This window comes from Rutidosis leptorrhynchoides, chromosome 8 (genome assembly GCF_046630445.1).
Source record: "Rutidosis leptorrhynchoides isolate AG116_Rl617_1_P2 chromosome 8, CSIRO_AGI_Rlap_v1, whole genome shotgun sequence".
Classification (NCBI taxonomy): Eukaryota; Viridiplantae; Streptophyta; class Magnoliopsida; order Asterales; family Asteraceae; genus Rutidosis; species Rutidosis leptorrhynchoides.
Genome location: NC_092340.1, coordinates 18,144,111 through 18,159,269, shown reverse-complemented (window position 1 = coordinate 18,159,269; position 15,159 = coordinate 18,144,111). Strand labels below are relative to the sequence as shown.

General features: G+C 32.9%; 1 long non-coding RNA gene across 1 annotated transcript; it reads right to left on the bottom strand.

The window, feature by feature from the left end:
• Positions 1-2,386: 2,386 nt before the first annotated feature.
• LOC139865056 (uncharacterized) lies at positions 2,387-2,978 on the bottom strand. The gene is made up of 3 exons (XR_011764589.1): positions 2,966-2,978; positions 2,633-2,694; positions 2,387-2,546 (listed from the first exon to the last, which is right to left on the bottom strand). It is a non-coding gene; the product is annotated as an uncharacterized lncRNA (long non-coding RNA).
• Positions 2,979-15,159: the final 12,181 nt, after the last annotated feature.

Genomic DNA, 15,159 nt, shown 5'->3' with positions numbered 1-15,159 from the left:
TTGAATACAAAACCCACTTTGTCAGGTGACTTTAACTTTTTTCATTGATCAAGTTTTTAGCTTCCGGTTCTCCGATGTACGAAATCTTAATATCAACCAGGTGGATTAGCTACTGTTCTAGATATGCATCATAGCAATATGCTCTTCAGAGAACAAGTACGAATTTTCCATTACATAGACGACTATTTTCTCATCCTTTGAAACATAATCAATATGCAAGAAGCCATCATCCCTCTAAACGAAAATTTTCTGGAAAACCCATTACAAGATGATTATGTTGTTAGGGTTATTACTGATCGTCACCAAATAGATAAAATAATCTATGAACATGTAGTCGATCAAAACAAGGTAGGTTTTGACCCGAATAGAGATGCCGATTCAGAATGCATCTATTGAAAAATATCCAAAGAATACCGTCATCACGAGAAGAGAGGAGGAAGGAATTGTTTTGTACGACAATATTTTTGATGATTTCAACATTCCACTCTCTAATTGACAAGGTCTTCGTTGGAGTTCATTCAACTCAGATTGAATATCGGCTCGAACAAATAGTGTAGACATTTTGTGATGGGTGTGCTACTGGTTTAAGATATAATAATATGATATCATAGGGGAAATATTTTGGGGTGAACATAACATTAGTGTGAGATATTTTTTTGGTATACCAACAAAACACCATTGGAAGTCAATATACCTTAGTGGGTATATTTAACTGGAGGGATTATGATTAAATGGAATGGGAGTAAACTCGTGCATTTCGGAGGTTTTTCTACCAAGGTTATTGACCGCATTTTGTATGTTAGCCTTTAGCGTCATGATGAATATTTTTGGGTCAGAAATGTTAACAGGTATATTTTTCGTTATAATTTAAACAATCAATATCTAGTCAGTTGGAATTCCACTCAATGGCAATGGTTGTGTATCGGCATAATGAAAATGCAATCTTTACGAGCGGTCCATAATCTTTTTCCTAAATGATGGCAGGTATCATTCTCTCCTCTTCTTGTTTAAATTTAACTTATGCACGTCAACACGTCTTCATTAGGTATTCGTTCATTTTTTTGAGATACTACTAGTTAATTACAGTAGAAATCCATTTGTATTACGTATTCTATCAAGCAGTTGTATATTTTTCAACGATTGTATCTTTCTTGTGGTTAAGCTTTATAAATATATATATATATATATATATATATATATATATATATATATATATATATACATACATACATATATCTTCTTTTAAAACACATATAATTGTGATATTGATTACGTAAATTGATCATATTTGTGTATTCTTCATAAATTTGTATCTTTTTATGCTTTAGTTTATGCGGTTTATTGATAATTTATGTAAGCTTGATTTATCAGTTATAACAAAATACATATGTTGACAAGCTCTTTTAAGTATTAAGATCTTTAATTTAGTTGTTATTAAGTTATTATTATATTCAAATGGTGTGTGTATTATGCAATTGTGAGATCATAATGTGAATGATCTGTAACTTCCAACTTCTAACTTCTGTTGATATGCAAGTTTCATATGAATATAGATAAGTTTCCATGTTGTTGCTATAATGTAGATAAGTTTGAGGACAAGTATGACTATAGTAAATGGAAATGTTCCTTTGTTAATTATCGTCTCTTTTATATGAGACCCATTAGACCATTACCAACGATTTGAGGGTTGCCCTCTAATAGCATATCAACTTCGCCCTGCTTCTTTTCATCACATAAGTGAGCACGAGTTGTTTTAATTAAATTGTAGGTTGTTTGTTAATTTTGTTGTATATATGTATTTAGTTACTAGTATTTAGTTATGGTTAATTTTTATTTAAAAAGCTATCTTGAAAACTAGATCTAACGAAGAAGATGGGGCCAAGTGATGGGGAGGAGATGTCATGGTTGGTAGTGGTGTGTGATGGGTATGTGATAGGTAGGAAATAGTGAGGAAATGAAGAGAAGATTAATGTGGCGGTCTGTCCAAGGAAGGACTTCATGGTTGGGAGCGGTCTTATAGCATTGAGTAACGCCTTTCTCTGTTAGGCAGACCTCGACAACTAAAGCATGGCTACAACACACCTATGTGCAAAAGATAAAAGATATATCCCATTACCATTATCATTGGTCTCAAATGAACTGATGGCAATTATTTGGGGCCACGCAAATTTAAGCATCTTAATTTAAGGATTTTTTTTTTCATTAGCTTGACTAGATAACTAAAAATTGCACTTCTCATGAAACAAATGGAATACGAAAGGAAACAAACTATCTAAGATATTGATAGTGGGAAAGAGACTAACCACCCGTTTAAGCATTGTGTCATTACAACGACTTCACGACCAACAAAATGTGAAGGGTGAAGACGTCCTTTTATTACCCTGAAACAAAATCTTAGAAGTCAGAAGATATACATTATGCACAGTAAATGAATCTAAAACGCAATTTTGATTATAACCATGATAATAACGCGTTCAGTCACACAAAATGGAAATTGAAGGCCGCGGACCCTCGATTGGTGCTACATCACCATAGGTACTTCTATCCTACAAGAGACAAGTTAACTTGAATTACATCAGGAAGTCATGAGTGGTATCCTGCATATAACAATCTTTTGAACATATCAATAAACCTTGTCTAATATATTTCTTCTTTTAGAGACACGATGATTTGCAACACTTATTCCCTGCAAACCTGCATGTACAGCAGATTGTAGAGCTACACAGATAAATAGAAAATGAATAAATATCAAAAAATAAATTAAAGCCAGATTCTTTATACTCAATATTATAGTGCATGTTAATAACTATATGTAGTACAGATATTCAAATAAACCCCGTATAGCAGAGAAGTAGATAAATTGAAGCATTTATGAAGTATTCCAACATCTGATGTTGATATAAATGAATGAAGTATTTAAAAAATAGTTTGTAGTAGATTTAATAGAACCAGAAAAAACTTATACCTTTCAAGACTCAGCAACCGATACTAAAGTTCTTGCACCATTTCTTTAACATCCTGTAATTAGAGCACTATTAATTAATTAATTAATGCATAATAATAATAGAACTAGATAACGAAGAACTAGTAGTAAAAGATAACTTTCCCCAAAACATCTATTATCGGGTCAACAGTGTAATTAACAGAATCTGTGGCATGGCACGAGCTTTTCCATATGAGGCGATAACTGTATTAGTTGACCTGATCAAGAAATAAAGAAGTAAGATCAGTGTTTGCACATTCTACGAAAATATGATCATCTTAATTATGAACGTTGTTCATTTGATGATGACATAAAAAGTGAAATTAGAGATTCGAACGACGCCGCTGCCAAGTAATGCTGCGATTTGTACTTCTTCGGAAGGAAAGAGGGAAATTTTTAATAAAAGATTAGGGTTAAGGGTTTAGGATTTAGAGTCACGACAGAAGACGCCGCCGGCCGTCAAACACCCAGGAAAACCCAGCGACCACCGAAAATTCGCCAATTTTTAATAAAAGATTAGAAAAACTCTGATAACCACCGACCGAATCTCGGACAAATAGCACAGAGCAACGCAAAAAAGAAACAAAAGCTACCAAGAAGGTTACCTGAAACCGCTGCAGAGGTTCATCACGAACCTCGCCGCCTGCAAACGGAATAGAAGCCTCAACTTGGGAATCTGTGCCGGAGTTAAAAACACACGAACATACCCACATCGACTGAAAAACCACCATATCCGGACCAAGGGAGAACGACAGAGCACAAAAAGACCAATAAGGGCTTTCGCCGCCTGTGTTAGCCGTCAGCGAAGGTGCAACGCAGGAGAAATCAAGTCAGGAGCAATTCGAACGGAGAAAAAGATGGAAACGAAGGGAAAGAAAATAAGAAGGTAAAGATTCATCGAACCACCGGCGATAAGCCGGTGACCGGAGCGCCCATTAACTCGTCGGAAACCAGAAAGTACGGAGAGCCTTTATACTTTAGAGAGAGAGAGAGAAAAGTCCAAAATATAAGAGTTGTCTGTATGTTACCTACCGTTAAATTATTAAATAGGTTTGGTCGAATATATATAGAATTTTCGTTGAGTACTGTGCTTTGACCAAAGTCAAATTTAGTTTGACCATAAAGCATGTCATTTGTCATAAAGTATGCTTTTGTCAGTGTAATTATTAACAATACCTTTTCGAGAGAGAAGAGTGAACAAAATTGAAGACTAGCTAGCTCGTGATTGACTAGTCAACTGAAGACCTCTCAATGATGTATTGGTCAAGTTGAATTGTGGAGATCCCACTATTCAACTTGAGGGGAGTGTTAGAATACAAGGAGCCAAGAGTCAAATTACCATATTAGTTAATTTGACTTTGGGATCAGAAAACAAGTTTCATCCTTTCCCTTTAGAGACTTTCACAAGCTGCCAAACCAAGTCCAGCCATGAAGACAACAAAACGGATACATATCTGCACATTGCCATTTACATAAAGGTGGTTCCAAAAGTGTTTATGGAGCCTAACCTCTTTAGGAAATAGCTGTTAGACCATTTGATGTATTTAAACATGTTCATGTGCATTGTAAACTAGAGAATCAGTTTTAAAACAACTGAGATATAAGCAATATATTCAAAATGTAGTCCTTCAAGTTTAAACTCTCTTGTTATCTTTTATCTCCAACTCAGTTTATCAAAACGTTTCAGTTTACATATTCAATCAATGAAATATTTCCGCATATCAATTGAAAACACAATGATATATGATATTTAAACTCATCTGCTTATTAAAGTATGGCACAATAAGATACCAATGCCATATTTTCTTTTTCTTCCTGATATTGTATTTTACCTACTTATTTGAATGTATTGTTCGGTTGGATTTATTTAAAATTTCTTGTTTTTAGGCATGATCACTTGGATGATAAGCTTAAAAAAGCAAGACACTAAAGTAGCCTACTGATGTTTGTTTTTTTTTGTACTATTGTGTTGGTATTGCAGGCGAAGTGCCCGAAACTGTTGTTGATGATGGTCATGGCAACAATTAAATCCACTTTTATAGTGCTTACCTGGAATTAAGCTTTTAAGTTATTATGATCAAGTGGTTGTAATAATTAATTAAAAACCACCCTTGTTTTGAGGTTCGAACTTGACTTTTGATTTTGTGAAACATGCAGATTGTGACTTACTTATTGTAGTAAGTAGCTGAACTGGGTGTTTAACATTCCATTTCAGTTATTATATATGCTAAGCAAGATAGTTATCGTATTATTTATGTTTGTCTTGTTTTGGGTTTGAACCTGACTACTTATTATAGTGGTTGGGTTTTAAACTGTTTATTATCGCTTACTTAAACTGATTAGGATATTTTTCTAACATATCAAAAGTTTTTTCATAATTGGATCTGGTGCCGAGGCCTTAGGTTTGCCATTTGTTAACTAAGTTTTCACCTATATATATATCAAATCTTGGTGACAAATTCGAAATCTTTTAACGATCCCGGAGAAATTACCTTGGGACTGAGCGCCCTTGTTTTGTATGTAGAACATGAATGAACACTGTCTTGTTGCTTTGTTTTTGGATATTTTGCTACTTATAATCTATTTTCTCTTTCTATTCCAACATTTCGTGTTGAAATTGGACAATGAGATTATAGACCAATGATTCTTGTCTTTCGAGTTTAGAGGGTCAATTTCTACCTATTCGTGATGATAAACCAATTATCTTAGTGAGACATCCAATGTGAAGTTCTAATACTAAAGATAAAAACTGCAACAATATAACATGCATTAAAAATCAAAAACACTTTATGAGTAGTATATAAATATGTAAATGGATAATATTTCCCAAAAAAGGAAACTAAAGTGCTTTAACACTAAAACTTTATCATGTAACAATAAGGCTAATTGGAAACAAATTTGTACAAAAATTAAGTATAGAACACTTTATAGAACCAAGAACACTTGATAACTTTCATTATCTCAATCATCAATGTCATTATCTGAATATAACGAGGTAAAATGATTACACCAGGTTTGAGTTCAGCAGACACAAGCAAAGGAAACATAACAATGGTCGCTTAGGGAAGAAAGTCATGTCATAAGCACTTGAAGACAAAGAAGGGTTGTAATGGGAGGGCTGGGTAACGGGTCGAGTAAGTACTCTTTTAAACAGCACAGCAGCCTGAATAATATACATAAAGGTTAATTTACAGGTATTTCTGCATCTAAGCAAATTGAATTTTGTTTATCTATATTCTTTCATTGAATTTTGTTGTTGAATACGTAGTATTTCATCTCGTTTATCGGATTTAGGGTTTGGTCATGAAACTTATATTACTGATTATTTGTTGTACAAAAATCATATTCGGTAGTTTCAGCTTGATTTATGTATGATGTTGTTGTTGTCTGATAAATGCATATATAATACGTAGTAGTATTAGAGTATTACAGAACTAAGTTGCAAAAAGATGGAAAACAGTGACCTGAATTAGTATAGTTGGTGTTTTTTTTTTTTTTTTTTTGAAATGATTAATTGATTGATAGTTGAGTAAACAAGAACAATAGATAATAAAAGAAAAACAAAATCAGAGATGATCTCGTATGATCGATCTCTGCCTAATCAGACAAGATGAACAAATCTTGCTACCCAAGCCATAGAGGCCGAATACCAAACACGTACATAGTTTTCTAAATATCCTAACTTGACTAACAACACTCGTATATGAAGAGATTGATAATGAAACCCTAACTAATTATTGGGCTACTTATTATATTGGGCTTGGCGTCATCTTGTTCTCTATCACATATCCACCGGAAGTTTGATTGATTGGAGACCTAATAATTTCCCAGAAACAAAAAGATGAAAAATCCCAATATAATTAGTAGTATTTCATCTTGTGTATCCTTGTCTGTCCGGATACACTAAGGAAATCACAGACTCGAAGAATTTCGAAGAAACAATCCAGAGCTGCATGAATTGAGGTTCTATAAAATGAAAGAGATAGATAACGCATCCAACATCCGGATATCCAAAAATAACGTAATTAACTTCTTTTAATTTATCTAATAATCACACTCTTACTTACTTATAATAGAGCTTTAACAAGTTTCACTCTAATCTACACACACATGTAGAAGAGCTTATTTTTTGCGTTGCTCAAAAGAGAGAGAGAGAGAGAGAGAGAGAGAGAGAGAGAGGCAGGGAGAGAGGCGGGCGGGCGGGCGGGCGAGGGCCGGCAGGCGGGCGGGCGGGCGGGCGGGCGGGCGGGCATGCATGCATGCATGCATACAAACAAACAAAACCCACCATACTAAAACCACTCGTCTGTTGTATGTTTATTTATGCATCTCATGATTATGATTATTACATTAATTATTATGTTGCTTCAGGTTGAGCAGCTAGGTTAGCTAGGTTGGAAAAAATTGGATGTCCCGAAATCTTTGGCTTCCATCCGTGTACTATAAGAGATACGTTAGAAGCAACTTGTTGTAACTAAGGTGTTTGTTTTTTAAGATGTTATGGTCTGAAGATCTGCGGATCATATCTGTAAAGAAGATGTGGTTTGAAGTTCTGGATCATGTCTGTAAAGAAGATGTGGTTTGAAGTTCTGTATGCTGAATAGTGAATGTATGCTATTCTAACATACGTACATACAATACCTACCATACTAAAACTACTCCTTTGTTGTATGTTTTTATTTATGCATCTCATGATTATGATTATTATTATTAATTATTGATATTGCTCTTCTAAACATACATATTATTCGACGCAATATCAGTTATATTTCATCAGCTTTTATCATTTACAAAGACATTCAATGTATAATATTCAAGAAAAACGACAAAAGCAGACACGAGCTTGAAGTTTGAAGAAACGACGATAAAACGAGGGGTTTTAACCAAATTTATATCAAGAAACGTTTATCCGAATGAAAGTACAAGATGATCGAAGAAAAAGATTTCAAATGGAAAGTCCCAAGTCAATATATATCGATACGAGGTCAACAAAGAACAAACGAGAAAATAAAAATATGAAAACTGCCATTTACTCTTACGCGAATCGTGTGTGACCTTACACGAAACGCGTAGCAATTTAGCCTTACGCGAATCGTGTGAGTCTACACGAAACGCGTAATATTAGGCCGAATTTAATCATGAATCAGATAAGGGGCGGCTGCTTTTTGTGTTTTAAATCAATTCTTTTGGTTCAATGAGCTACAGCAAGGATTCAATTGAACTTACCTACTACTTCCATTGTGATGATAAATACGGAGTACTATCAACAGAATGAGGACACATTTTTAGTACAACAACACATACAACAATTACTATACAGAAATATAGTGTCATTTTATTACTTTGTATTAATTTCAAGGTTCAAATATTTAGGTAGTTTTAAATATTAAGGGTGTATTGTTCGTGATTAAGGGTGTTATTGTACGCGTGAAAAGGGTGTTATTATTGTAATTTTCTACCGTTTGAAGTTAATGAAAGTGAAGAATTTTTAGTAAGTTTACTCTGTTAAAATTATCATTGTTATTATGTTTGCATATTTATATTTTTATGTTTACCTTAGTGTAATGAATAGCTAAATTTCCATAGTGTTTGCTTAGATGTAGAGCCCCTAGTGAAATGGATTGTTATCATTTGTAAAAGTTAAAATGTAACTTTAGTATTTTTAATATTGAGCCTAGTTAAAAGAACCATTATTATGTAATTAGGTATTTAACCCTTGCCACTTAATTTATTAAATTTAAATAACGAAAGTTGTTTTTATTTACATAAATTAAGCTTCAACATTAAAAATGATCTAGACGAATTTATGGATAAGTTATTAACACCAATTTAGAAATAAACTTCGGTGGTTTGGGTAATATCAATAATTATATGATAGTGAAATTGTAAAAAGGGAAACCGTTACGATTTGGGTATTGGCGAAAGTCAAAACTAGGCTAGGTCTCAATTTAAATACTTAGGGAATAGTAGCTATCTAAATAGAATCCGATGAAAATTAGATTTATTTTAGTTAGTCGTAACCTTATATTTATTCGAAAGAAAAATATAAAGTTTATTACTAAAACATTTTAAATAGGGCGTAAACTTAAAACAATCCATGGACCTAGGGGTGACACATTTAAGTAAACACTCCCATTTATCCCATTTATATTTATTATAAAAGTATTATTATTATTATTTACGAATTATTATTATAAAATATAAAAGATTACATAAAAATACTTAAAATTCGTACCAGACTGTTTGTCACATCGTATAAGTCATACGCGAAACGTGTATGATTACACGAAACGCGTACGCCTGTTTATCAAACTGTACGATCAGATCTACACAATTCGTGTAAGGTTTAAGATATACGCGATACGCGTATAAATACGCGAAACGCGTAGACAGTAATCCGGCTACAGTACCAGCTAGGTTAAAAATTAGGGTTTTAGTTATTTAATTATTTATATTTAGGTTATTACTATATAATTAATATTAGTTATTTTAAAATAACTTAAATACATGTTTTAATCCTAATAATTAGTATTAATTATTATAAGTTTATAATTTATAATTAGTTTATAATTAGATAATTAATTTAATTCCTTTTAACTTGTAGTAATTTTATTAAACATGTCATTTAGTTAATTTAAATAAGTTTATATTATATATTATAATTGCTCAAAACAAAATTCTAAACATATAGTTTTATTAAAGTTTATTACTAAAACATTTTAAATAGGGCGTAAACTTAAAACAATCCATGGACCTAGGGGTGACACATTTAAGTAAACACTCCCATTTATCCCATTTATATTTATTATAAAAGTATTATTATTATTATTTACGAATTATTATTATAAAATATAAAAGATTACATAAAAATACTTAAAATTCGTACCAGACTGTTTGTCACATCGTATAAGTCATACGCGAAACGTGTATGATTACACGAAACGCGTACGCCTGTTTATCAAACTGTACGATCAGATCTACACAATTCGTGTAAGGTTTAAGATATACGCGATACGCGTATAAATACGCGAAACGCGTAGACAGTAATCCGGCTACAGTACCAGCTAGGTTAAAAATTAGGGTTTTAGTTATTTAATTATTTATATTTAGGTTATTACTATATAATTAATATTAGTTATTTTAAAATAACTTAAATACATGTTTTAATCCTAATAATTAGTATTAATTATTATAAGTTTATAATTTATAATTAGTTTATAATTAGATAATTAATTTAATTCCTTTTAACTTGTAGTAATTTTATTAAACATGTCATTTAGTTAATTTAAATAAGTTTATATTATATATTATAATTGCTCAAAACAAAATTCTAAACATATAGTTTTATTAAAAGTTACTATTTTACTAATTACCCTTTAGTAATAAAATATTCGCATCCTAATTAGTATAATCTCATTTAGTTCCTTTTTGAGTTAATTATTGTAATCTTGTAATTTTATTTATGAAATTAGTTAGGTTATTTTCTATTACTGTTATATTATAAATTCCTAATCCCAGACCCCCTTTAATTAAGTTTGACATCAAAGACTATTAAAAACCATTAAACACTCCATCTCCCTGTGGAACGAATCGGATTTACCGACAAACTAAACTACACGAATAGGACTAGTTGCCTATATATGTGTGAAATCAACCTGAATTCAATATAATACCACATATACAATAAATCAGTTCGTGTAACAAAAAAAACTCAAATCCGTTCAAAATAAAGGTTACGTTTCACCCACATCAATTATTATGTTGCTTCAGGTTGAGCAGCTAGGTTAGCTATGTTGGAAAAAATTGGATGTCCCGTAATCTTTGGCTTCCATCCGTGTACTATAAGAGATACGTCAGAAGCAACTTGTTGTAACTAAGGTGCTGTTTGTTTTTTAAGATGTTTTGGTCTGAAGATCTGCGGACCATGTCTGTAAAGTAGATGTGGTTTGAAAGTCTGTATGATGAATAGTGAATGTATGCTGAATAGTGAAGACTGTTTGTTTTTATGTCTGCAAAATAATTTAATTCTGTGTGCAGCACTTAGAAGCATACATTTAAGTCTACGAGGCTGCAGATATAATAAGACATTATTTTATCTTATGTCTTCGGAAAACAAACTGTCTGCAGTAAAAACGTCTGCGAGCGCGAAGACATGAGACATAATAAGATCTGCACACAGAAAAACAAACACCACCTAAACTAAATCTGGTCTTTTGGTTATACAACCACTCTCAGTAACTTAACCTATGGTAAATTTATGGCTAGTGAAAAATAGGGATGGCAATGGATCGGATATGGATCGGATGATGTCCTATCCATATCCATATCCATATCCATTTAGTTTCAAGTCATCCATCCATATCCGTATCCAGTGGATTAAGCGGGTTAATGGATATCCAATGGATATTAACAAAATTTTATAATATTTTCTAATATGCGATGAAAAATAGTAGAAAAAAATATATAATGACATAATTAAAATCTATCCATAAGAATATGTAATCTTTGTCGAAGATATAACCAAATTTGAATAACTTACTATAAAACATAGATTATGAAATATTAAATATGAAATTTTAAGTTTATTTTGTTATATATACGTGTTTTATTGTCATATATTATAGTTATTTCATTTTATTATAGGGTTGAAATTAAAATATAAATCTAACGGTAAATGAACTTGTAATAATAAATATGAAATCATATATCTGTATTTACGTATTTGTATATGTATTTCGGGTGGTAATGGATATATCCATGGATGAAAGTTTTCATCCATGTCCATATCCATATCCATTTAGGTTCATCCATATCCGTATCCATATCCATTTAAATTCATCCATATCCAACACGAAACGGGTGGATCCGGTGGATATCCACCGGATCGGGTGGCCATTGCCATCCCTAGTGATAAACCAACATCAAAATTGATAAATTCACCACTTTTATGCAATGTTTGGTTGCAGTTGTAGAGTACAACTCAATAATGCACGTAAGCAATTTTGGTGTTGGATTTATCAACACCCTTAATCTATTAGATACCAAATTTGAAGACGATGTGTATAAGAAACATGCCATTAAAGACCACATGAGCATGTGTTCAAGGTTATGAGCTTCTTGTTATGGTTATAATGTTCATTGATATTTTATTATAGTAATCAAAACTTGGTTGGTTTTGAATATTTTCTAATTGGAGGTCCTTGGGTCCAAATGAATATTGTTTTGTACTCTATTGTTTTTAGTGATCTCGGCATTCCGATTTCTAAGCGACAACGATTTGTTAGAGTTTATGAGGAGTCTAAAGATATGCACCAACGAGTTTACTGGTCATTTTGTGGTCCATGTGCAGTTTGTTTGAGTTTTAATTATTTTTGGGATGGGATGGAACGACGTATCATTGTTAGGGATTTGCTTATATGTCATAAAATAATACAAGGAGTCAATACACCATGGTAGGTGTATTTGATTAGGAGGAGGATGATGGGAGGGAATTGGATCAACTAATTCGTTTTGAAGGATTGTCTTGTAAGGTTACAGATTGTATTATGTATGTTAGCGTTCATGTCGTGAAGATATGGATTTGATACTTGAAAGCAAGGTTGCAAAAATCGGAAAAATCGGTCAAGTTCTCGCCGAGAAATCATTTTGGAGTTGCTGCCGAGTTCTCGTTTTGAAATCGGCCAAAAAATCGGTCGTTATAAATTGAGTTTCTCGGCCAAAAAATCGATCAAATCTCGGTATCATAAAAATTATCCCAAAAGTCAACCGTCGAGAACTCCCCAAGTTCTCCGAGAACTCCCAGAAATGGTCCCGCCGAGAACTCCACTGTTAACCTTATTCTCAAACTCCTCCATATCAAACAAATCAAATTGCTGCTCAGAAATTCTTATAAACAGTTCTCTTCCACACAGCATCGAAATTAGCACGAAACACCACCACAGCATATAGAACGATCCGACCATCTTCCCAATGGAAACGATAATATTATTTTCTTGATCATCTACTATAACCTCATTTTGCATTACCATAACCAATTGGTTCCAAAGAACAGGACCTTCGGAGATTATGTAAAAGTTAACATAACCTGTAACTTGAGTATACACAAGATGATCTCTAGCTAAACAATGAGAGATGATTCTAGCTGAGAAAAATTCATCATTAAAGAGTTCTTCATTGAATTCAGTATTAGCAAGATGACCTGTTTGAAAGGTAACATCTGCACTTTATAATGCATTATTAGGAAAATGTGGATCTTGAAAAATATTCCTTTCTTGTAAATTAATAACATTCAAAATCCTTAAAATAACATTCAGAAACTGGATCGCGCCTTAGTAGATGTTTTCTTTATAAGGATTTTGAATGTCATCAATTTAGAAGAAAGAAATATTCTTCAAGATCCACATTTTTCTGATAATGCATTACAAGGTGCAGATCTTACCTTTTAAACAGGTCATCTTGCTATTAATGAATTCAATGATGAACTCTAATGATGAATTTTCCTCTGCTAAAATCATCTCTGATCATTTTGCTAGAGATCATCTTGTGTATGCTCAAGTTACTAACAGGTTATGTTAGCTTTTTCATACTTAATCTCTCAAGGTTCTGGAACCAATTGGTTATGGTAATGAAAAATCATGTTATAGAAGATGATCAGAAAAATAATATTATCGTTCCCCATTGGGAAGATGGTCGAATCATTCAATATGTTGTGGTGTTTCGTGCTACTTTCGATGCTGCGTGGAAAAGACAACCGTTTATAAGAATTTATGAGCAGCAATTTGATTTGTTTGATATGGAGGAGTTTGAGAATGAGCTTAACAGGGGAGTTCTCGGCAGGACCATTTCTAGGAGTTCTCAGCGGTTGACTTGCGTTAACTCTTGGGATAATTTTTATGATACCCGAGATTTCACCGATTTGACCGAGATTTAACCGATTTGACCGATTTTTGGCCGAGAAACTCAATTTATCGGTCATTGACGGATTTTTTGGCCGATAAAACGAGAACTCAGCAGCAACTCTAAAACGATTCTCAGCGAGAACTCAGCCGATTTTTCCGATTTTTGCAACCTTTCTTGAAGGTAATAGGTATATTCTTCGTTTTGACTTAAACAATCGAACTCTGCTCGACCAGTTGGACTTTCCCATGCGGATGCGCGGCATCAAGAAAATACTATCTTTAAAAGAGGACTTACCCTCGCAGTCGATCAGGGTAACTTTTTCCTCAATGATATTGACGATGAACGATATTATTCTCTTGTTGATTATATAAATTAAGTTAAATTAAGTTAAATATAATCAAGAAAAGAAGAGAATGATACATGTTATCGTCAATATCATGGAGGAAATAGATTACCTTGCTGGACCGCAGGGGTAATCCTCTTGTAAAGAGGAGGTTTGCATGTTGCCGAGCATCTGCATGGAGAAGTTCCAATTGATTAAGCCAATTCCGAGGGTTTAAGTCAAATAGAGAAATATACATGCTACCTTCAAGTTCCATATCCATATCTTCACAACCATGAAGGTTATCCATACACAATACCATTAATAACTTTTAAGACAATCCTCTAAAACGGATTAGTTGGATCTCATTCCCTATCATCATCCCTCTCCCAGTCAAATACACCTACATGGGGTATTGACTTTCAGTATTATTTCTTTGATATACAAGCAAATATCTAACAATGATACGTTGTTCCATCCCAAAAAAACAAATCTCAAACAATCAGTGCATGGACTACAAAATGACCAGTAAACCCGTTAGTGCGGATCATCAAACTCCTTATAAACTCTAACAACACATTGTCGCTTGGAAACTGAGATATGAGATCTATGAGATCATTAAACACAACAGCATGCACACCGGGGGGATAATGAAATGTTTCTCTTGATTATTTTCGATAAATACATTTGAATTGCCTTCTTCATTTGTACCCAAGGACCTCCAACAATAAAATATTCAAAACTAACCAAGTTTTGATTAACAACTTATGCGAAGATTATTTTATCTCTATAGAATTTCACCCTAAGAGAGTAATGCAGTAGAGAGCTTGGTCGATCTACCACAAGATCCCTTTCAAGGTGAATTTAACTTTCTTATAACTACAAGCTTAAGTAATCATGAAGAATAGCTACTAACTAAGTATGTAAAACTTCTGAATGGTCTACCACTGTATCA